General features: G+C 56.0%; 1 protein-coding gene across 5 annotated transcripts in view; it reads right to left on the reverse strand.

The window, feature by feature from the left end:
- FRMPD3 (FERM and PDZ domain containing 3) overlaps positions 1–23548 on the reverse strand; it is a 57929-nt gene extending 34381 nt beyond the window's left edge. For 2 of the 5 annotated variants that reach the window (XM_065077430.1, XM_005511847.3), the window contains exon 1: positions 365–526. The gene's annotated coding sequence lies outside the window, so the exon portion shown is untranslated. Of the gene's footprint in view, positions 1–364; positions 527–1657; positions 1771–23518 lie in introns of those variants that run through there. The other 3 variants (XM_065077431.1, XM_065077429.1, XM_065077435.1) reach the window with 2 other exon arrangements.
- Between the last annotated feature and the right edge of the window lie 575 nt (positions 23549–24123).

Genomic DNA, 24123 nt, shown 5'->3' on the forward strand with positions numbered 1-24123 from the left:
CGTGATAGGGTCCCTAATACCAGCCTGACATAGGGCAGGGAGCTGGCACCATGTGAGAACTGGAGGGCACCAGTGGAAGGAGGTTTAACACATGGAAAAGGCAGGGCTTTGCTACCCAAAAGACAATTAATTCCTGGAGCTCACTGCCACTGGATGCTGGGGAGGCTGTAAATTCAACTGTGTTTGAAAAGCAATTTCCAGCTAAAAGCCAGAGGCCTCCACAATTCCCATGCTATAGCTTGCCAAAACCTGTGAGAATTTACACTGGTAAGAGCCTGATGGGGATGAGCCCTCTCCCTCAATACACAGTGGGAGAGAGGACCTGAGCCCACCTTTTGGGCACACCGATGGGGTGCGTACCCACCTGCACGTGTCAGGCCACCGGCGTGGGCTCCCCGAGGCGCGTGTGAGCGTGGCAGAGGTGGGACGCGGCTCGCACGAGCCCCAGCGTGCCGCTGGCTGCCCTCAGGAGTCGGTGGCGCTCCCGGGCAGGCGCTGGGCAGCGGTGCCGCGGGGCATCGGGTACCTGCGGAGTGAAGGACGCCGAGCGTGAGATAGAATCACAGAATCGTTTTGGTTGGAAGAGACCCTCAGGGTCATCGAGTCCAACCATAACCTGACCAGCTCTAGCACTAACCCATGTCTCTAAGAACCTTGTCTAAATGCCTTTTAAACCTGTCCACGAATGGTGACTCCACCACTGCCCTGGGCAGCCTGTTCCAATGCCTGACAACCCTTTCAGTGAACAATTTTTTCCTAATATCCAATCTAAAGCTCTCCTGGTGCAACTTGAGGCCATTTCCTCTTGTCCTGTCACTTGCTACTTGGGAGAAGAGACCAACACCCTCCATGCTCCAGCCTCCTTCGGGCAGTTGTGGGCAGTGATAAGGTCTCCCCTCAACCTCCTGTTGTCCAGGCTGAACAGCCCCAGTCCCCTGAACCGCTCCCATCACACTTGTGCTCCAGGCCTCTGATGAAGATCTCCAGGGTATCTGCACACACAGCCTGGCCATGCCCATATGAATTTAGGACAGGCCGGGGTGCTGTGCAACCTGTCTGAATGCCCCTCAAAGACAGCCGGCTGCCTCATTTGTGCAGGTTTCCCTGCGGCTATGGACACTGTTCTCCTATAAATGTGAACTGTTTTTACCTGGAGGCTCCCACCATTTTCTCCTCCAATTTTCCCTATGATTTTTGTCTGTTTAAAGGAATTTTGTTCTCCCCAGCTGGAGAAGCACCTTGCTGAGAAGAGGATCAAAGCAAAATCCTGTAGCAAGAGGGTCAGGCCCTGAAGGCTCGTGCTGCTGCCTCAGCCAGCAGCAGGCAGGGGAGCTGCTGCCGGCAAACCCGAGCTGAGCTGCAGAGCCCCAGCAGAGGAGAGGGACTCGGGACAGGCAGGGCTTCCCTCGCAGGGCTCTAACAAATCTGCATGCAATAACACGGGGATGGCGAGAGGAAAGCCTGTCTCCTCTCTAGTGTGTTTAGCATGTGCCCTGAGCATGGGCTGCAAAGCCACACCATGGGACAACTTTTTTAGGGTATTTTTCTTTCCCTTCAGGGATGCCCAAGTAGCTGGGCACTAATTTAAGGCCTGGGAGAAACTGGTTTCCAGCCCCTCCTCTGCTACCATCTGCCGCGGTGACCACGGGCACGTTACCTTGGTCCTGTGCTCCGCGGTGCTCCAGCGGCGTCAGCAGGCAGGAGCCCCCTCGCCCAGCCAGGGCTGGGGAAGACGTTACGGACTCGGAGGGGTTTTTATTTCTGTGAGGACTATAGGAATACAGTAAACAGACAGTCAACACTGGGCTAAAATGAGATAAACACATAAGAGGATTAATCAGAGATAAGGAGTGATGGAACAAAAATCACAGCACTCTTCTCCCTTGTTTGCGTGACACTTCAGTTGCGTGATGGGGGCTTGGAGTGACACCAGTTCCCCAGCACAGCCTCTGCTGCTCAGTTACTGCTGCTGATTGAACCACTCGGTTCCTGTGTTCCCTGATTTTAACCCCACACACCGTTGTGTTGTATTAACTTTGCTTTCTGGCAGTACTGGAGACAAAATCTCTCAGCCCCATGGGGAGGAAGTGGCTTACACATGGCAATGGGTGTCAGCCCCTCGTGCTCCTGCCCCTCTCACGCTGGCATGGGCAGCTTGAACCCAAACGGAGCCTTTCCTGCGAGAGCCCAAATGCACACAGTGTGTCCCCAGAGCCTCGTGCTCCTAGGGGACAGGCTGTGGCTGCTGCACGGCGGCTCCTCTTTGTCAGCAAGTCAGCACAAGCACGGCTGCCCAGACGCCAGGCGAGAGATCATGAAGCCGCCTTGCTCTGAAAGATTTGCAGGAGAAGAAATTTATTGCTGCATACAAAGTCCAGAAGGGAGTTAAATAAACGGAGAGAGTTACAGATCCTTTACATCCCATTACGAGAGGGCACAGTCTGCATCCTCTCCCATGTGGCCATGAGGAAGATTCAGGGAGGCTGTCAGCCCCTCACTCCCGGCACCACAGAAAGAGGCTTGAAAATCCAATCAAGTACTTTCCTTTGGGCCCTCACAAACCCCAGGACTTTCAGTCTGGATTTACAGAGAGCAATTTGCTCAGCTGATGACTTGCTGGAGGTTTTCAGGACTGCCGTCTCCAACCCAGCGCAGCGCAGAGCAGGGGCATGGGGGAAGAGGTGCCAATGGAGGAGGCAGGACTGTAGAAGTGATAGCAACATCCCCAGCCCAGACAGCTGTGTGACAGTCCCCAGGGTGGAGAGGGAGTGTGGGTCTGACCCAATGAACTCACCCAGCACCTCCCAGTGTGGTCCAGTCACCAGCATGACCAGGGCTATAGAGGAAACTGCTTACAGGAGGTGACAAACACAGCATCACTGGGTCTCCCTCCACCCCTGCCTTTTCTGGGAGCCCTTTCCATGCTCTGAGGCTCAGTAAAGCTCTTGAGCTGATGCCAGATAAAGGCAAAAACCATTAAAAAGAGATAACAACAAAGGAGAAGGGGGAGCCTTTGAGCACAATGCTTTCAGCCTGGGGCTGCCGGCATTTCTATCTGAGATGCTTAATTTATACTTCTTTATAATCCCTCTGTAACCTGCTCTGAGCTCCGCTGCCTGCGCCAGCGTGCTGCCGGGTGCAGGGCGAGGGGGGACTCCACCAGCTGCAGTGAGTGGGCTTGCGAGTGCAGCGCTCCCCAGGTAGCCAGGCCTATATTTAGAGGCACAGTCACCCACACGTACTCTGTTTTCTACAGGTGTGTGTACAAACGTTGCACCAAACCAGCAGCCTCGGGAGACGGTGTCTCTCTGTTTGTCGACAGAAGACACGTGTGTTTCACCAGCCACACGCCTCCCCACCCACGAGTCACCTGAAGGTGCTCGCCTGGGGAAATGGCGCGGGCATGGGGACATGGAGCTGCTCCTGCAGCAGCACAACCTGACACGCGTGCCCCAGGGCTCCCGTGGGATGCACGCAGGCACGCTCCCCTGTGGGATGTAGGCATCTCACGGGATGCAGGGACATGTGGTCCCCAGCAGGATGCTGGCACCTGGGGTCCCTGTGGGATGCCAGCATGCATGGCCTCCCATGGGATGTGCACACATATGGTACCTCATGGGACACAGGCATCTGGTGTCCCTGTGGGATGCACGCACACACAGTCCCCTGTGGGACACAGGCAGGGGTGGTGGAAACACCCAAGGGACCTCCCTTACACCAGGTCAAATGCCACCCAAGAGCCGCCACCTGCCCAGGGCACAAATCCCTGCTGGTCACCCACCAGGCTGCCTGCACGACCCCGCGCTCTGCCAGGGCTCCCAGGCAGCACCCAAACTGGCTCTTGCCTGGCTGTGGCAGAAGTAGCGCAGGTGCCAGCGCAGCCTTTCAGTCCCCAGTGTACCAGATGGGACCAAATTACCAGCAAGAGATGCTCATTATGCGCGTGCTGTGTGGGTGTCCCCTGCTGCTGGTGGTTTGGCTCTGCTCGTGCCGGCAGGCACTGCGCCACGGGGCCATTGCATTCCACAGGCACCATGGTGTTTGGAAAGCATCAGTATCACAGAGGAACACCCCGAGAGGTTTCTAAACCAGACTAAATGATTTATAAATTATCCATGTCATGAGTTTGCCTCCTCTGTCAGATGAGAGGGAGCCACAGCTCAGGCTGCTGTTGGCAAGCGAGTAGCGATCATCTCAAACAGAGCCAGCGTGTCAGCCACGTCCTGAGCACAGCTCCCGATGGAGATGCTGGTGTGGCTGCCGCTGAAGGCATCATAGTACTGGCACGCATCTACACACCGAGCTTCACAGCAGCAGACCTCGGCACTCCTACTGCATAAGAATCTGATGATTTTCCCAGTTCCTGCTGTAGCAATTAGCTTGATCATCCCATGCAAATCAGTTTTTATTTGAAACCAGCCTTATTTAATGGGATCCACTCAGTATTTGCCTCTTGAAGTTTTCACACAGATCTATCTTCCCCATTTCAGGTGTGAAAGGCACCTGACACAGGGAACAGTTTCACCTGCTCTGGCATGGGACCCAGCTCAGCACTTGCAGGCAATTTCTCAGCTTCATTTCGCACACATGAGTTGATGTAGTTTCCAGAAACAAAGGGCCTAGGCTCTGAAAACCCATCTCCTCTGGCAATGGATTTTGTCGTTAGATTATTCCAGTCATTTAAAAGAGCGTTTGGATAACAGAATTTACACAATTTAGCCCTTGGTGTCAGCAGGTTCAGAAGGAGAGACCCTCTGCTACAGCCTATTTTCAATATGCAAATCAACCGCACACAAGGAGATTAATTTTGTAAAGTGCAAGCTAAAAAAGCAATGCCCATACTCATCTGTTTCTGGTTGACATTTAATTTAATAGGCTACTCATTTGCCCCGGGCAGCAGTAACCTCCACCTCTTCAACCTCCCGTAACTCACCGCAAGCAACTTTCCTGGGAGCCAGGGAGCACAATCGTTCTCTGCCTGGCACTGAAGGAGCTGTCGGGGCAGGGATTCCCCTAGTAGCTGTGTCCTGGAGGAGCTTGATGGCACTAACAGTGCTGAAGACATCATGACAGCAGCCTGACCTGAGCTGTTCAATGCCGCATCCCCAGTGCAGGCTCCAGGAACCCTTGGACAGTCTTCCAGCACTGACTGATAAGCCAAAATGGACAGATAATCCTCACACCTCATCCCTCAGGCCTGATCCTGCCAGGGATGCAGAAGCCTGAACCCTCTTTGAACAGCTGGGACAGGGGACCCCTGAATTCCTTATAGAGCCTGGGCTGGAGCCCAAGCCAGCCCATGCAGACTGGGTCTGTGCTGCACACACCCTCCCCAGCTCCATGGACCCCAGACCAGGTGTTTTGATGAGCCCCGAAACACGCACAAGCCCACCAACCCCTGGAGATGCACACAGGTCTGCTCGGAGCCCACAACCCCTCCTGCTGTCAGTCCTGCTTGGGTTTGTCTTGCTCCCTCCTACCTCTTTTCTGTTCATCTCCAGAGCCCTGCCATGGTGCTTCTGGCTTATCTACGCGGGCTTCAGCTCATCACCCACCGGGCTGGACTCGGCGTCTCAGCTCCAGCCAGGGCAGGACAGACACTAAGCCTAAATAAGCTTTGCCGAAGGGAAAGGGTGTCTGGAAGAGTGTCCCAGCCCTGCAGAGAAGGGGACAGGGCTGCAGGGTGGGGAGCTGAGCAGCAGCGCAAGGAGCTGCCTCTGGGAGGGCACAGCCGGCACGGCTCAACCACCAACCGCACTGCTGGCCTCTTTCTTTTTTCTCCTCTCCTTTTCTCCAATTTATCTTTTTGACACATTCAATGATGCTTCTGCAGACTGAAAACAATAGAGACAGAGTTTCAGCCAAGGCAATTTCGGAGCTGAATCAAAGCTGAAATAACCTAGGCACAGAGCAGCTGAGCAAAGACAACTCGGTGAGGGGGGACAGAGCAGCGTGGGTGCCCTGTCCCCCCCGCAGCTCCAGCTGCCTGTGTGGCCAGCACAGGGGATAGCGAGTCCCACCTAGGAGCTCAGCATGTCTTGATCTCCCCTGCTCACCTACCATCCCCTTCTGGCCCTGGTAGCATCATTTCCCCCCTCCCATGGATGCAAGCCCCCACCCCAGTGCAAAGCCAGACCTTGCAGCTGCAGCTGAGTAAGTACCTGCTTGCCCAGCATGCCGGCTCCGTGCTCTGCATAGCAAGCACCAGATTTTGCTTTCCTGACCCTACAGCCCTGCCCGGCAACCCAAATCTTCCAGACAGAGATTTTTCTTTTTACCTACAGATGCTACTTTGCTGCCACATGAAGGAGCTGGGAGGGATGGATGGACAGACAGACAGGTGGGGAGAGGTGGATGATAAGCTGATTTCTGCCAAGTGAATATCATATCTGGGCTCTTAACAAGGAACAAAACACAATCCTCAGCGTGACTCAGCTTGGAAACACATGCTGTTCGCAGCCCCACTGCCGGGACTGGCACGTCCCTGTTGCTCAGCCACTGTCCCACGAGGGAGCGTCCCATGGCTGCCCCCCCAGCACCCACCCTGAATGCATTTCACAGCCAGGACAGATAGAGCCAGGCAGCTCCTGAGGCGTGGACAGGCTGTGCGTGCCGAAAGGCAGCTGGGCAAAAACAGGGGCTGATGCTCTGCAGGACGAGCTGTGCGTAGCTGACATCTTTGCTTGGTCTCTTGCAGACCTGAAAGCAGCTGTCAGAGCCTGCCTTGTTCCAGCTCCCTGCCTCTCCAGACACACCGGTAATTCTCCTTCACCGTGCGTGTTCCCAGTTTGTTTCTCTCTGAGAGCGAAAGGATGTGAGCACTGGGAGCCTCACTGCTCTTGGAAAGCATCACAAGCAGTCACTGGAGCAAAGAAAGGGAAGGCAGGGGACTACAAGCATCCCCCTGGGGTGGTCCATGATGGCATCTTATGCCCCAGAGCTCCTGCCAGGGGGACAGTGGTCCATACAGGACGCTGCTCACATCCTGGGTCAGGTTCAGGGGGCTGGAGAAGGCAGCAACATGTCCTTCTGCTCCTGTGTTTTACAGGTGAAACTCCACACCCAGCTCCAGGGTTAACTGTGGGGCTGGGCAGGAGCTTCTCTGGGTGAGCCCCACATGAGCATCTCTAGCCTCTTCCTTCCTAAAGCAGCTCCCTGAGCCAGCCAGGGCCACCACAGCCCCAAGGAGCCGATGATACCCGCACCCGCTCCCCAGCCAGGGCACCGTGAGCACTGTTTGCTGCATCCAAGTGGGTCCGAAACCCCGCACTGGGGCTGTGGTGAGCCCCAGAGTAGGGACAGCTGTGCTTGGCTCCTGGCACACCCCTCAGGAGGTGGTTGGCATCACCTCCTTGGACCAGGGGAATGTTAGATCCCCCCTCCTCTCCACCCACCCCCCAGCCAGCTTCATCTCTGGAGGATAGAGCCCAGCGCTGGTTAATGCAGGGCTGAGCATCTTCCTGAGGACATGCAAATAAAACCACAGCCCTTCTCACTCCTTAAACACTGGGGGGAAAAGTTCCCCATGCTGCTTGTTTATGCTAAATGCTGTAGTGCAGAATCCAAAGAGTGACAGCTCTGAAGATGGCATGTCAGCTCCGGCTGTCCCGGGAGGACCTGTCAAACTGTCACACAGCATTAGCTGCAACACATTACCTCCCGGCGTCCTGCAACCTGCACCGCACACCTCCCCTGCTGTGCCGCAGCGGCCGGAGCCCCCAGCACGTGGGACTGCTGCCTCCCCCCACTACTTCTCTGGGCAGCCCCCTAGCCAAGAGCTGCCGGCCACCACTTTTGTCACCTGGCCCCTTCATCTCTTCTGAGCAACCTGATCTGGTTGAAGACGTCCCTGCTCATTGCAGGGGGTTGGACCAGGTGTTCTCCAGAGGTCCCTTCCAACCCCAACCATTCTGTGATTCTGTGAGAGGCAGCTCCCAAAATCACCATGCCCATGACCACTGGCTGCGGTACCATCCAGAGAGCATTGCAGAGCCAGGATCTACACTTCTCCTCATCTGCAAGCGAAACCACTGCCTGTGGTCTCCATAGCTGTCACCTTGGCACTTTTGGTGAATGACAATTCGTAGCCACTGGTGGGAACACATCAGATGACTTTGGCTGTCCTGAATCACAAGAAGCAGGAGGGAGAGCTGGAGCTTGGCCCTGGGAGCTCGCTGCCCCTTCCTCTGCTGGCTCAGATTGATGCTTGGAGGCAGCGACCGGCTCTGGGCAGCTGTGAGGCCGGGGTTAAGCATCACTGGCTGTTTGGGCACCAGCTGGGCTGTGGATAACACAAGGTCTGCAGTGCCACAAGGCTGGGCCAGGAACGCCTCTCCCTGACACTCCTAATTTGGCTGAGAGCATCAAAATCACCTCCCAGAGACGTGGACAAGGAGCAACCAGCCCCCACCACCTCCTTGTTGAGCTCCGGGCACAGCTTCTCCCATTTCCTACTTCACTGTCCAGATTAAAATCCTTCTGCTAGCCTATAAAAATGGTAATAAAATGTTAACAACAACGATCAAACACACTCAGCAGATGAGCTAGTTGGTCCTTAATACTTCCTGGCTGCCAGCAGCTCAGTGTCACGGGGAGATGAGAGCTACAGGCTCTGTCTTGGGGCCAGAGTGGACATCCATCTGGGAGTTCTGGGGGGCTTCTGGGGCAAGGAGAAGGAAGACATAGGTTGGGGATTCAGCTCCAGCCCTGGGTTCAGTGATGACTGCAGCAGTGGCCAAGCCTCATGGGAGGGGAATGTTTTCCGTAATAGCCCTACAAAGTGAAGCATGATAGATGGAAAGCCCATGGCAGAGAAAGGTGGAGTAGATATGGAGGCACGGCTCCCTCCTGGCCCATTTTCCCATTGGGGATGGGTTACACAGCAGCGCTTTCAGTAATGACAGGTGTCACCTTCTTACAGCCCCACCAGTCCTGCTACCGCAGACATAGTGGTCAAAGTATTTTGGAGGCTACAGGCTACAAGAGACTCAGGGTCTAGTGACAGTTCCCAAATATCGCTGAGGGCCACCAAGGCAGAGACACAGTTACGGACTGAGAGATGTTTCCCAGTCTCCTTGGAGTGGTGGTGGGGGCATCGCTTACACCCTGTGCAAGACTGGGAAAGCAGAGACTCATCTGTCCCAGCTCCTCGATGGACAGACAGGAGCGGGGCTCCGCAGCCAAAGCTCACAGAGACTGGGAGACCCACGGGTGTCACATCTGGCCTTTGCTCCTCATGCCAAGCAGAGCGACTCCTGGGGAAGCAGCCTGTGCTGAAGCTGGGGTAACGAGCTGCCACCTTCTAAGCAGAGAAGGCTGCAGAACCGTGGTTAGCACACATGAAATTCAAGCTATTGCCACAAGGACCATCTGTTGAACAAGCACCAGGTGAAGGTGCAAGTGATGAGACACTGTCATCTCAAATTGGCCTGGGAGACAGACCTCCCCCACATGCCACTGGCTCTCCGACTGGATGCCAGAATGATTCCTCCTGACCACAGGCCACAGCCTTGCTTTATCGGTCCTGTAAAACACACACGCAGCAGCTCGCATGTGCCAGCATCCCTGCTGACACCTCATTTGCAAGAATATTGCCAGGGGCAGGTAAACACAGGCAAGTTATTAGTATCAGCGTTAGTGGAGACTGTCTGACTTGGATCTCATCCTGTGTGAACTGGCAGCAAGGGAAGGCATTGCCGTAAAGAGATCTCCTCTGAAGGGCTGAGACAAAGCAAACCCTGGCATCTTCTTCTTACAGACCCAAGCGATGGGAGCTGAGACCAGAGCATCCAGCTTCTCTCCCACAGCCACAAGGTCTTTCTCTGTCCCTGGAGGAACCCACAGCTCCAGGATGGCTCCTGGTCTCCAGGGAAAACTCCCTTTTCTCACCCAGCTCAGGCCTGGGTCCCCAACGAGACTAGAGGATTTTGACAGAGGAAAGCACTTTAAAACAAAAACAAAAATGTGCTTTATCCCTGTTAAACATCAGTGAGACACATGCTGTGTGTTGGCTGCGATCGTACAGAGCCCAGGTTGATGACCGCAGCTAATGGGGTGGGGATGCTGCTCACAAGGTGCCTTCCTATGTCCCACCCCAGGCAGGACCAGGTATCTAACACCTTCTCAGAAACATCTCTCTAATCAGTAGAGTTACAGCAGAAGCAGACCCAAGGTTCTTCTGCTCAAGTTTTTGGTAAAGACAGTGAAGAGTCTCATGAGAGATGCTTGGAGGAGATGTGTCAGCAGCCAGGAGAATCACCAGCTGCTCCACAAACAGAATACAATTCCCATTAAAGGGAAGACAAATAAAAAAGTAAAGTACAAAAAACAGCCGAGCACCAAACCACTTCAAAGAGTCCTCTGTCTAAGCTGAAGAAAGCATCTTCTGCCAGTGGGAGCCCCCAGCCTGAGAGGTGCTCCCAGTGCAGCCTCCCCCTGCCCCATGTCCCCAGCTCTGCTCCTGGGATGGCAATGAGCTTTATTCCATGGGGCTGTGGAGAAAAACCTCCATGGGATCTGTGGGGTTCATGTGGTCTCTGAGGCAAGGCGTTGGGGTGCAAAGTGCTTTGAAGCCCTACCTCGTGCCGGGGGGATCACCTGCCTCCCCCTGGAAGGATTCAGGGGAAGATCTGCAGTGGGGTCTGCTGCAGCATCTCAGAGCCGCAGGCTCACCCACCGCTGGGTTTGACTGCCTGGGGATGGGGGGCACCAGGGTCAGGTGAGAGCTGCCAGGTGGTGCACCCCACCACAGCAGAGCTCCCACACAGCCAGCCTCTGCACCCGGACAACAGGAGAGGAGCCACAATGGGTTGTTAACTGGGCATCCTGCTCATGGGAAGGGGAATCAAGGTCTTCCCAGAGAGACCAACACTGGGATCCGGGTTTACCAGCATCATTCCTTGGGGACTGCAAAGACAATGTAAACTCCTGGGGGATTAAACCCCAAGAGGATATCGAACTAGGAGGGAGAGAGGAGAGGCCAGCACTGTAGGAGGGACATTGATTACAGAATTACTTTCCAGCCTTTAGAAAGACAAATGACATGAGATTTTATACAGATAAACTTGAGACTTAATACAACCAGGGAGACGACTGGTGCTGGGGCAGGAGCAGCCTCAGCTATCTGGCTGATGGCAGAAGCAAGGCCTGGAGGGTAGAGCAGGCAATGAAGAGGAGCTGAGTTAGCAGGGCAGAGCCCCGCGCAGGGGAGCAGGGACAGATGCAGCGCGGATGGGGAGACAGCGCGGCTCGGCACCGAGATCAGAGCTGCGAGAAACCTCAGCCCCTGCTTAGCAGTCAGGTCAGGCAGCACCAACGCCGCCCAGGCCTCTGGAAAAGGATGTGCCGTTTTTTCTTTTGCAGTCAGAGAGCACAGGGATGGTTTAACTTCTGCACCGCTGGCCAGGCTGGTTTCTGCATTGCTGTCTGTCTCAGACCCACAGGCATCCAGGACCTGCGGGCAGCGCACATGGGCTTTGTGAGAGCAAGGCACGGAAATAATTCAAGACAGAACAGGCTCTGCTTGCCCACATTTAACGGCCAGCACACCCAAGAGCCAGCCTGCAAGCCTGCAGAGAGCTGGCTGGCTGCCTCTGCTTCTCCAGGGCTGGGGACAGCTGAGTCCCGGGAGCCGGGCATTGCCTTTGCTCAGCCGGCAAGCAGCCACCTCCTCGTGGCCTTCCCAACCTTGGCTGGGCAAGACCAAGCTTTGCTGCTGCTTTTCACTCCAATGCAGGCTGCCCAGTTTGCTACCCCTGGCATGGGGGTCCTGCCCCCCAGCTGGCTGCTTTCTGGCTCCCCTTGGTGGCAGGGACAGACACACACACCCTACCCAGGCCCCAGGGACAAGGACTCAGGCTCCCCGTTTGGCTGTCGCCATTCGGAGACACCTCCTCGGTCTCTTGGAAACGCTGCCGTGTGGGAGTTGGCACTCGGGGAGTGAGTCACGCTGCTGGGCAGGCGAGGGCGGCACGTGGGCACATGGCACCGGCCACCGCTCACCCCCCAAGACCCCCTGCAGCCCTGCGGGCTGTGCTGTGGCGGCACAGGTCAGAAAGCCAGGGCGTCCCCACGGAGTGGCATCTGCTGCAGCTGGGTCACAGCCCCATGCCACCAGCACGCTCTGCAGCTCCAGCAGCTGTTGAAGCACCACGAAGCATTTCTCAGCAGCTACTTTTCTACGCTACGGCATCAGGGAGAGAGGGAGCAGCCCTGGCAAGGCAGCTCCTGCAGAGATGGAGACCCCGTGTCCCCCCGTGCGGAGGCACATGGCAGAAGAAAAGCCTCCCCACCAGCTCGGAGGCTCTGGGGATAAGTGGAAACTGAGGCACACAGGGAAGAAGGGACTTGCAGCAAGAGATCACTGATGGTGCAGAAACCTGTGGGCAAAAGGTTCCCCTGAGCCTCCTTGCCCTGGAGCAGACATCCCCCCAGCCACAGGGAAGCAGCCCATCCACCCCCTTTTAGGGACCACCTCCACACCCGGCCTCAAAGACAGCACAGGCTGCCCAAAAGCCGATGGGATGATAAGCACCTCTTCTGAAAGGGAGCAATTACCACAAAATAGAGATTATGCAAATACCTTGGTTACCAAAATGATGCTCCCTCCTTGCTGAATAGGAAAGAGACACAGAAAACTATAATTTGTTTAGCCAAGAGCCGTATCACATCTCTTCAAATCAATGAGATCCGCAGAGGGGCCTCCTTGGGCAGAGGGGCTTTAGGAGGCCACCACAGCCCCTGGACTGTCATGCCAGGGACAGAGACGGCACTTGGTGCTTCCTCCCAAAGCACTTCAGAGCCATTACTATCACTCCCCTTGGAAGAATGAGGAAACCGAGGCAAAGAAGGAGAAAGTACTTGCTCCAGTGCTCCAGTGTGTGGAGACAGAGAAGAGGTGAAGGTGCTGCTGCCAGGGTGCCCCAAGCTGGGCACAGAGTGGGGCACCCCACTGCCTCCCATCCCCCCCGAGCACTCCCAGGCACCCGGCATTTGCTGCTGTGACGTGAGGGGTCAGACATGCTGGAGTTGGCTTCATGTGGAGCGGAAGAGTTGAGAGCAGCAACAAGAGCAAGGGGTTGGGGAAAAAAACAACTTTGTGGGCTATTTGAGATGGGCTGGGACAGCAGCAGCAACCATGACGGGCAGAAGACAGGTTAGGAGAGGGCTAAGGGGACAAACGTGAGTCTTGATTCAACAGGCAGGGACTGTCTCACCTCGGCACACGGTCCAGGCACAGAGGCAATGGTGTTCCCAAAGCATGATGTTACTGACTCGATGTTACCGCCTGCTGCTGCACAGCCCTGGCCCTGCTCCTCTGCTCTGGGTTTCTTCCAGCTTCATCCACTGCCACGGTGGGTCAGTTTTGCAAGCCCAAGCCCTCCAGTGGGCTGCGCAGTCAGTGCCAGAGGCACAAGGGTGAGCACTGCTGCCCTGCTGCTGAGAGCAGAGCGGGCCACAAGCGTGGTGCCATTCTCTGCCGTGGCCTGACAACCATTCCAGCCTTGCAAGCACGGCAGCTTTGGAAGGACCAAGTGCTGATTTGGAAGCATGGAGAGTGATGCGCATGAGACAAGGGCCATCAGGCAGCACAGCAGCAGTGGCACCATTTCACGCCTGGCCACCACATTTTCCCCGGAGCAAGGTGGGTCTAACAGGGACAGCTGATATGACACTGCTGTGCCATGGCCACACAGCATCCCTGGGTGGGAACAACTACTGCTCACAACATCACTGGAGCCACCAGACCCTCACATGGGTTTGAGCTCCCAGCACACCAGTCTTTGCCCTGCCCATGCTCACCTGCCTGGCCATAGTCACTCGCCGAGTCCCACTGACGTTGCACGGGGAGGAAGGACAACTCATGATGCAGTAAATGCCAGCAGAGCCAGGCGCGTTATGCTATTTCCTATCCCCGTGGAGCAGAGAAGCCATAAGTCAGCAGGAATTCTCTTTGCATCATCCCCACGCATCGATGCCAGACAGATTTATGGTAGGAACGCAAGCACTGACAGGCTGGTCCAGCAGCCCAGCATTCCCTCCCCGCAGCCAGTGGCAGGAGCAAGTCCCCAAAGCGAGTGTCTCCAAGGGCAGCACCATTGACTCCCTCCCACTGCCAGCACTGTCTGGACAGAGATAGTGAAGCATCTCCTCCAGTGCCCCAGGGCACTTTATGGACTTTGCAAAATTTGGTTCCCCACCCACCTTGGTGCACCGGAGGAGATGTTGGACCACAGCACACACATAGTCCCCTGCTCAGCTGCTCCAGACGGCCCGGCTGGCACAGCACATGAGACCCTTCATGCTCCCAGACCTGCAGGAAGACCCTTCCATCCCTTCTCTTGTTGCAGCCCCTCTTTGGGCACCTTTCCAGCACAACCTGTTTGCGAGCAGCCTGGTGCAGCTATCACACACATACATGGTGCAACATGTAGACTGGCGGCATCATTTGCCCAGGAGGTATGTGGCTTGTCCAGCTGCTGCCCTGGAGCAGGTGGCCGTCCCAGAGGCTCAGGCAGCAGGACAGAGCCCAACCCAAACCAGCATCGGGAAGAACTGCAAAGTCAGCTGAGCCTCTTCTATTTCCAGGGTGAAATGCCTGCCTGAGGACCAGGACTTTGCCAGCTTGGACTATGTCAGCGGCTGCCCTTTCAAATCCATCTCTGGATTTGAGTGCCCCAATGATATTTCCAGAATCCAGGAGTTTCTTCTCATGACCAGGGAGAGATGGATCTCACCCTCAGCTGCTCTGCAAGCCCCTTCCCAACCCTGCCTTGCCCTTGGGCAGGTCTCCTCCACCACAGAAAGCCATACTTGGCCTCTCAGTGCTCCTGCAGTGCCAGTGTCTGCTCACAACAACATACGTGTTGGATTTGCTTTTGATCAACAAAAAAACACTGGCTCCTTCTCTCCCCGCTGTCTTCAGCTCACACTACCTTAGGAGGGACAGAAAGTTAAATTTGTGGACAAGGTGAGAAAAGCCAGATGTCTCCTGCTATGTATAACCACAACAAAACAGTGCAGGCACTTTGCAGATCCCCTGTGACAGCATTAATACCACAACAGTGGAAATAAAGAGGCAGGGCAGGGAAATAACAACCTGAAAGAAGCAGTTAAGCCTCCAGAGAGGAAACGCACATCAGGGCATGGATCGAGGTTGGATATCTGTACAGCAAGACGGACGCATCTAACCCACCTGTGGCCATCTCCCACCCGTTCCCAGGTGAGCAGAGCATGCACTGTAGGCTATGCCATAGCCAGGTGACACTGGGGAACACACCTGCTCAAAAAAGGCCCCAAATCTGGATGGAAGCCTGAGACGCAAGTTCTTTGGGTCAGGGACCACAGCTTTTGCATCGTCTGCATCTGTCCCAGTGCCCAGCTGAAGAGCTGGCGGGACAGCAGTGCCCTGTCCCCAGCACTCGTAGCAGCAGGCTGGGAACCAGAGCTGCTGCAGGCTTGCCAGGCTCTACAGGCATTTCAGCTGAGACATGCCCACAGATTTATTAAAGCACTTAAGATATGAGTGATGGCAGAAGGATATTGGCTCCAACACACCGGCTGCCCTTCCCGCACCCTTTTTAGCGTTGCTCCTTTTAATAACTCCAGCTAATATTACATGCTTCTACCAAGAGTCCTTTTAGACCAGCAGCTTCTGAGTTGCTTGGAAACTGTTTGCTGCAGTGACCGAAAGCTGCTGCCGGGAGGGCTCGATGCCAGCGCGCTTCCCGCCTGAACAACCGTGCTCCTTCCCCTGGCACGTGCTGGGAGCCCGAGGAAGCAGAGATGGGGTGGGAGCAGCTCCGAAAGCACCAGGGATGAGGGAGCCAGGACCATGGGGCTCGTCAGAGGACTCGGAGAGCCCAGAGCCGCGTTTCAAAATGTTCCCGGCTAGACCAGAGTTTCCAGACCAATGTGCACAGAAAACGTGCTCAGCATCGCAAGATGTATTTGGCCAAATCTGGACATCAAATCCAATCATTTCAAAGTGAGAAAGAGGGTTTTGCTTTACGGGCAAGTCTCGGTGCAGCTTTAATGGTGAAGTCATTTACCGACACCTTCATAATACTTTATGAATAATTAGTTATCTCTTCCAATTTATGGCTCACCATAAAATGCTGCTACAGTTTTGGAGACAGTACTTTTTTTTTATACTGTAGCAATGACAAAAAGCATATTTTATTGCAGGAATGGCAGCATAAGTATATTTATCCATTGGCTAGGATTCTGTGGTATACTTTCCTCTCTAATGGCTGTACAAACATATATACATCCCAGATTTATACCCAGATTTTCCATACTTTGCTTTTTGATTTACATAATATGTGAAATTTTCTATATAAAATGGAGAAGAGCACCGAGCCATTCCCACCAACCCACCTGCCTGAATTCAATGCTCTCCCGTCTCGCACCGCTCCCATTTCCCCATGATGACAGTGCTTTGGGGATCCCGCAACCACCTTTGGGATCCCACCTTTTACCTTGGCACTGCCGGGGAGAAGGAAGGGGGCGGTGGGCAAGGACCCTGGGGCCAGGTCAGCATGGGACTTCCCAAGAGAAGAAACATGAGGGGAGCAAGTTCTGCCAACGCCAGTGAAATGCATCTCCAGCACCATCCCACCTGACACCTTCCTGCATTGCCTTGGTGGAACAGTCTTTTTTTTTAAAAAAAAAAAAAATGTGGAATTAGAAGTCTGATTGATATGAATATGTAACAACGCTGCTTTATTAATAGCAGCTGCATTATCAGTTCACTCCCTGCTATTGGCAGGAGATCTGGGACAATATGTGTTTTGAAAACTAAAGAGAAACGCAGCCCGTAAAGGCAGTAGCAGTGAGATAATTTCATTGCTCTTCCCGATGAGGAGCCCAGGCCAATACAAACACGATGGTCACTGGTGCATCAGCATCATGCTTTCTGCCCAGCTGCGGGAGCAAGCACTGGGATGGCTGCACGGTGTGGATGGTCCCGAGCACACCACACATCCATCTGCAAAAGGATTTGCAGCCAAGGCCCCCAGAACAGGCAGGGGACACTCCTTCAAACTGGGGGACACCACAGCCAGCTTTAACCTCCGCTAACTGAGGTCATTTGGTACCATCACGCAAATCTCCCCGGCATGGGTAATAAAGTCCATTTGCGGCTTGCTTTACTTACTCCCCCCATCACTACCCTGGAGGCTTAAAGGAAAACAAGATTACAAAGGAGATTGTCTTGGACATATTTCTGGTGTGCTATTTTAGCTGTAAATTATGCCAGCTTCATAAAACCCCAACTGTTCTTTCCTGAGATCCCTGCATAGATTGGCTTGCTAAGATCAGGCGACCGGGCGCTCGCTGTGGGCAGGCATTGTCTAGAAAAACGCTTACTGGGTCCAAACAGTAGCAAGATGCTATAGCACTCCATATATATATATACACACACACACACATATATATGCACGTACACATAGACATGACAGCATCCAAGAACTTTCCAAGCCCATTGATTAGCTGAACAGTGACACACACACACACGAGTCTTTCAAGCCCTGACCCTACAGATCATCTGCACTGTTTCGGCTGCTTGTGCCAACACAGCTGACGCTTTCCTCAGCCTTAACTAATCCCAGGCGACAGCAGAGCATCAGGCAACGCGGTCCGAAGCAATGCTGGATGCAAGGTATAGGACACAGGGCCACGCTCTGTCGTGCCTCATGGAGCGAGTGTGAGTTAGTGCCCGTGGCGTGGCGAGCGAGGCTGGCTGCCGTGGCAGCCGCAGGGCTCCCAGTCCCCGGCACAGCTGGGGAGCGGGGCTCTGCAGCACCGATGCAAAACAGCCACAGCCTGAACTTTGCTACGGCAAACCTGGGAAGAGCTTTAGCAATTCCTCTCACGAGCATCACTGCACCTTGGCTGTGCTCCACGACCCTGGAGGACAGAGCCACCAGGCTTCCAGCACACGGCACTGCTTCGGGGGAGTCAAGCGGCGCTGCCCCAAAACTAAAAGGACAAGAGCTTGGTTCACACTCATCCCCAGTCCCGACCCTAATCCTACAGTGCCACCAGCACCCACTCCCCCAGGCATTAGGGGCTGCCTGCACACCATGCTGCCCTTGCTACAGAGGTGTGTGATGCAGGCAGCCAGGCAATGGGGACCCTGAGCAGAGTGCCAGAGCACAACACTCTGCCACCTCCATGGGACAAGAGCCACTCTGAGCCATGAGGAGATGAAGCTGGCGGAGCCCCCCCAGCCCACAGGAACCCTCCTCCACCCGCTCCCCGTTACCTGGAGGGAGACGGCTGGCGAGCGGCAGCGCACGTTGCCTTTCCCCGAGCAGACACGGCAGCGAGCGTCTCTCCTGTCACACTCCCACGGCTCCACCTGCTCGGAGCTGAGCCAGGTCCCACCGCGCTTCCCGCACGCGTCGGCTCGCAGCCTGCACCGCCGGCCCCGGGAGCGCACAAAGCAAAACCTTCCCTGGCAGGATGGGTCTGGCCCGTCTTGTCCATCCTCCTCTCCAATCAGCCCCTCTGGGCAATGCTACAGCAGACTTGGTTTTGCCCACCTATCCCAAGTCTCCCACGTAAAGAATCCCCGCAGGGTCAGTGACCTTTAAGGAAACCAGGCAATTCATGGGCAGACATCTGCATGTCTTCTCCTAAGGAAAGATACAGCATCCTACCTGCAAATGAAGAGGCAATGCAAGCTGGCAGAGCTGTTTGCATCACAACGTTATGTATTAGGAAAAAAGCGACCAAAGCTCAAGATTGGTCAAGGGAGCACAATAATGCTGGACAGATGCGAAAGGGTTCGTACCCAAAGACCCTGAGGTGCCTCACCTTGCTCTCTGATGCTCTCCCTCATGTGGACACATGCACGTCCCCACCTGCAACAAGCCATCTCTGCACGTTGCACTATGCCTTTCACCATCAGGACCTGGCACGGGGCTTGTCTGCATGTGTACGTATCTATCAATACAAAACCAGGCTTCCTAGGCAATCAATAATGCTATTTAAGAGATAAATCTCACTATTGACTGGCTGCTGAGGCCAGCTCCTGATTAATTTAAAAGCACAAGAGAATGGTGAGGGAGCTCAGAAGTGTTCCCAACATCAGTCCTGGTATCCATCCTGTGTGCTCAGGCTGTGCAGGCGGGGATGGATTGGGTCAGGGATAGATGGGGCTGTTTGTCTCTGAGTTACAACATCACAAGGCTGTGCAGGGATCTGTCGTCTAAGTGGGGTGCTACTCCACCACCAAACACCTCCATGACCTGAGACCAAAGCCTTAGGTCTTTCTAAACCCAGCTGGGACCATAAGGCAGAGACACAGTGATTTTTACACAGCTGAGGATCCATGCACCCTTGGGGTAAAGAACGCCCAGCCGTGAACCTGTGCGAGCACTCGCTGTGCCGTGCACAAATTAAAACTGGACATTGTGTTTTCTGAGTCCAGCTGTGGCTGTGCCAGATTTGAGGCTCCTCTACATCCCAGACCCAGCCTTGGTGTTTCAGTCATAACTTCCAGTGGGTTGAAGGGGCTTGTTAGCTGCCAAGTCCTCAAAGGTGGCTCCTGGCTACCATGTCTTTGTCCTGGTTGCAGAAGAAGTCTCTGCTGTGGTTCATGTAGGGCCTTCCCCAGCCCAATTCCAGCCCCCCACTTTTGGGAAAGGACAACTCCCACAAGAACAGGTCAGAGCAGGGGACAAGCAGAGCTCACCCAGCCTCGCAGGGGAAGGCTGTGAAGGAGCCATCCCTCTCCTCGCTGGGGAGGAGAGCTGTTCCTTACAAGCATTCGAGGGTGAACAACAGAAGGGAAAGCACTGCTAAACCCAAATGACAGTACTGCTACACCAACACACTGCCACTGCATTGCCCAGAGATAACATTCAGCCAGATCAGAGATTTCCAGCCCTCCAAGCAGCAAGGATCTGAAGAGATTCCCAGCAGGAGTCACAGAAGAAGAAAGACCCTATTTTAGGCAGGCTGGATCAACTGGAAAAAGATGGGTCCTTCAACAACTCAGTGGCATCTCCCAGCTTTCGGGGCCCGAGGCCACCACCTTCCCGAGCTGCATGACTGAAAGATGGATGGCGCCACATTTCCTTCCACGTTCCCAAGTGTTTCTCCCTGGCTGATGTGAATTCGTGTCACTGTCCCCCACTTTCAAAGCTGGAGCAAGCCAACAGCACCAGTGCTGCGTATGGGTGCTGGAGGGGAAGGAGCATGTCCAAACAAGCCGTGCACTGCCAGGGAGCAAAAGGCTCCATTACATCCGCTCATCTCCCTCCTCCCATCGCCGGCTCCGAGACATCACTCAGTGATGCCATGGCTGAGCCCTGGTAGGGGACAGGGGCATCGAAAAGCATCTCAGCCCCAGGAGATGGGGGCTGCTTTCAGCCCCACAGTGGAAGAGACGGGAGCAGTCCTGCTGCGCCAGGCGCCAGAGAAGGTGGGGGGCTCATTCGGTGGAAGACCCCCAGATGATCTGAGCCTTCTTCCAGGCAGGCTGGAGGCTCCTCAAGGCAGCAGCCGACTTGATCATTATGTAAATGCTTTTTTCACTACAGAAGCGTGGTGCCTGTGGGCTGGAGCTGCCCTGGCAAATAACACTGAACTCATGGGCACCATCGGGACAGAAGCTCGCTGCTGACTTCAGCGGGAGGGGGGAAGGACCGGTGCTAAGGCATAGCTGAGGACTTGAAGCTTTGTCCTTCAGTGCCAGGGAGGAGCCACCAAGCAAACCATGAAAGCATCTTCCTGGTATCTCAGGGCTGTGACTGGAGGCAAAATCCCAGCTCTGCAGACCTGCTGGCAAGTCCCAGAGCCCATCTTCCTGCTCGCCCCCAGCGCACAGGTTGGCTCCCACGAGCTCAGGCGGTGAGGCAAAACACGAAGGCGGCTGGTGCAAACAGTGCCTTATCTCCCAACTGCTTCATGCTTGGGGGCTTCTCCTGTGCTAGACTGGGATTTATGCTTTCAGGCTTCAGTTCGAAGCTCAAAGTAGCTTACTTCAAGACAGAAATTAGCTCCAAAGTTTGCTACATGCACACCATTGTTCAGTGCAAGCATCAGGCCACCCTCCTGCCTCAGGAAGCTTGAGGTCCATGTCCACCCTAACTTGTTGGGTGGCACTTCTCCCCTTCCCCAGCCTTGTCTCCAGCACCCTGTTCCTTGGCTTACAGAGAGAGGGACAAAGCCTGAGACCGTTTTGTTTTCATCCTCAGTGTGCTCCCCCCACCCACCACTGTACAAAGAGGATGTGGTTTTGCACCTGCTCTGCAGGCCCTTCCTTAACAAGAGATCCCAATTCCCCTGCATGGGGGAAGCCTCCCGATGAGCCGAGTCAGCTGCTGGCAGCCAGCAGCATCGACCCCTGAGACAGGATCGGGGACATCACCCCGGGACAAGCTGCAGCAGCTGGGGCTGCTGCAGGGACAGCCCTTGGCACCAGCTGTGCTGAAGCCCTGGGAAGAGCCAGACACATTCCGACCGTGGGGTGCCAGCGGCTCGGTGCTACCTGCGCTGGAGCACCCAGCCACCAGCACCCCCTGCCCTCCTCACAGGTAGGTCCTGCAGCAATTGCTTGCAATGATGCTGAAGTTGGGGCTTCGAAGCAGTGCTGCAACACAATGGTGGCTGTTGCCATGCCAATCAAGCAGGCAGCCAGCACATTGAAATGCCAAACCAGGAGAGCAGCCACGTTCCTGGAGATGGACCCACAGCAGCGTGCCCTGGGGGGCTGTTTTCCCCCTGGTCTCCTGCAGCAGCATCGCACAGCCCAAGGAGCTGAGCTGCTCTCAGCCGATGCCCGCACCAAGCACCAGGCGCTCCTTGATCCATACAGACCCCAGAGCCCACTCCCCACCCCAGCACGGCCCCCGGAGCCCACTCCCCACTGCAGCCCTGCACCATTGCACCCCAGCTCCAGCCGGCAGCTGTTTACAGACACAAGCACTGGCTCGTTCCTGCTGCTCTGGCGGCTAGGTGGTGATAGCAGTGCTGGAAGGAGGCAGACGGCATGTCAGCAAATGCAAGGGAAAGTTCAGCATTGTGGGGGGGTGAGCACGGCAGCAGGTCCTCAGCGCGCAGCCAGAGGCTGCAGGCTCAGCCGCACACTGGCGCTCAAAGGCACAGAGAGAGCGCGCTGTCTGGGCGGCAGTGATGGAGAATGTTGGAGCAGTCCCTTCTTAAAAAAAAATACAAAAAAAGAAAAAAAAAAGGAAAAGAAAAGGAAAAAATATGGTTTTGTTTGCTGCTCGTGTGCTGTGTGAACTCCTCGCTGCAGGGCGACACGGTTGCCAGCAGCTCATGCAGGGGTATGGATGAGTATGGAGGGCTGCTAAGCAAAGGGAAGCACCCAAAAGAGAGGCAGCGCTAGCTCTCCCCTGCCCTTAGCACCTGCCTCCACCCAGATGAGCCACAGGCTCAGCCTCCCTTGGGCCTGGTCGAGAACCACTCTTACCCTCGAGGCAGCCTTGTGCAGGGAGTCTCTCACGCACAAGAATACACATTCCAGCCCACCCTGGTGCAAATCAGCTTTTCCCTCCTCCACCCTTCCCTTGCAGACATGGGGGAAACTGAGGCACAAAAAGGTAGAAGGCGGCACACAGCTTGCCAGTTGTCATGAGAGAAGAGAGAGATGTGAATGTTTTCAAATTGCTCTTCCCCAAAAGCAAGCCATGTCTCTCTACCAGTTCTGCTGCCGACAAGGAGAAAAACTCATCCCATCCAAATTGCTCTAGAACAAGGAAATGAGGAAAAAAACCCAAACAAGCCTCAGCTAGGAACCAAGTGCATTAATCTCTGCTCTTTCAGCTCAACCAGCCACGATCCGTCACAGCAACTGCCACGATCACAGCAACTCTCCACCCAGGGGCATGCCAAGGTGACCTGGGGGGCAGCGGCAGAGCTTCCTGCCCTGCACTCCACCTTCTCTGTGAAGTCTTGCATTGCCCAGGGGCTCTGGCATGGCAAAAGCCATCTCAGGTGAGAGCGGTGCTCAGCAGCGCTGATCCGATTCAGACCATGCAAGCCCTTCAAACCAGATTCCTCCTTCCGTGCACCATATACCTCCCATAGATCCACGGTCCAGGAGCCACTGAGGCTGCGACAGGGAGATGGGGCAGCAGGATGGCTGGGAGGGGGACATCCCATCACTGCCCTGGTGCCCGCAGAAGGCCACACGCATGTCTCCAGCTGACCCTGCGGCCAAGGCTCTTGCAGAAGGATGAGGCAGAACCCTGCTCCAGCACCTCCAGCTACCGGCAGCTTCTGGGCACCCAGAGACCCCCGGGCATCCCTCTTGACACACCATGGGAAACACGGACCCGCTTGCAATTAGGGGTGTTAGAAGGTGCTGGGGAGGAGACGGCGGGCCTCCTGCCTCCTCGCAATCAGCCGGCGCATCCCCGGGGGAAGCCAGCTAACTCCCGCCAACCGACAGCACCCCGGTCGGAGCACAAGACCGACGGGTCTCCCCGCCGCCGTGCCCGCAGCACCCAGCAGGCAGCCCTCGACCCGCGGGACAAGCGCTCACCTGGGTTCCGCCGCCGCCGCTCCCCACCCGGAGCCTCAGGCGGGCGGCGCGGCGGGCGGCGCGGCGCGGCGGGCGGGCAGGGCAGGGTACCCGCAGCCCCCCGCCGCCGCCGCCCCCATGGCCCGCCGCTGCCGCCGCCGCCCTCAGCGCTCAGCCAGGGCCCGCCGCCGCTGCTGCTGCTGCTGCTGCTGCGTCCGTCCCGCAGCGCCCGCCCCCGCCATGCCGGCCCGGCCCGCTGCTCCCGGTGTCCCCCGGCCGGCCGACGGCGGCGGGCGCTGTGCGCGGCTCTGCGGGGCGAGGGCGGGCGGCTCTGCGGGGCGGGGCGCCGGGGGGCGGACCCCGCAGCCCCCCTTTTGCTGGGCTACGGGGTCCGCCCGCCTCCGCCTGCCCCGCCTGGGGACCGGGCGGATCTTACGCCCCTTGCCCCCGGACTGGCACCTTCGGTGGGTACCGGAGGAGCAGGACCCGCCGGACGAGTCCGTCACCCACCTCCTCACGCCCCCCCGCCAGCTCCGTCCCCAGCCGACGCATCTCTCCGGTCCCTCCTGCTGGGTGTCCCCGCTCCAGCCGGCTATCACCTCCAACCTCCGCTCTGTTCCCTTTCC

Source organism: Columba livia, chromosome 12 (assembly GCF_036013475.1).
Source record: "Columba livia isolate bColLiv1 breed racing homer chromosome 12, bColLiv1.pat.W.v2, whole genome shotgun sequence".
Taxonomy (NCBI): domain Eukaryota; kingdom Metazoa; phylum Chordata; class Aves; order Columbiformes; family Columbidae; genus Columba; species Columba livia.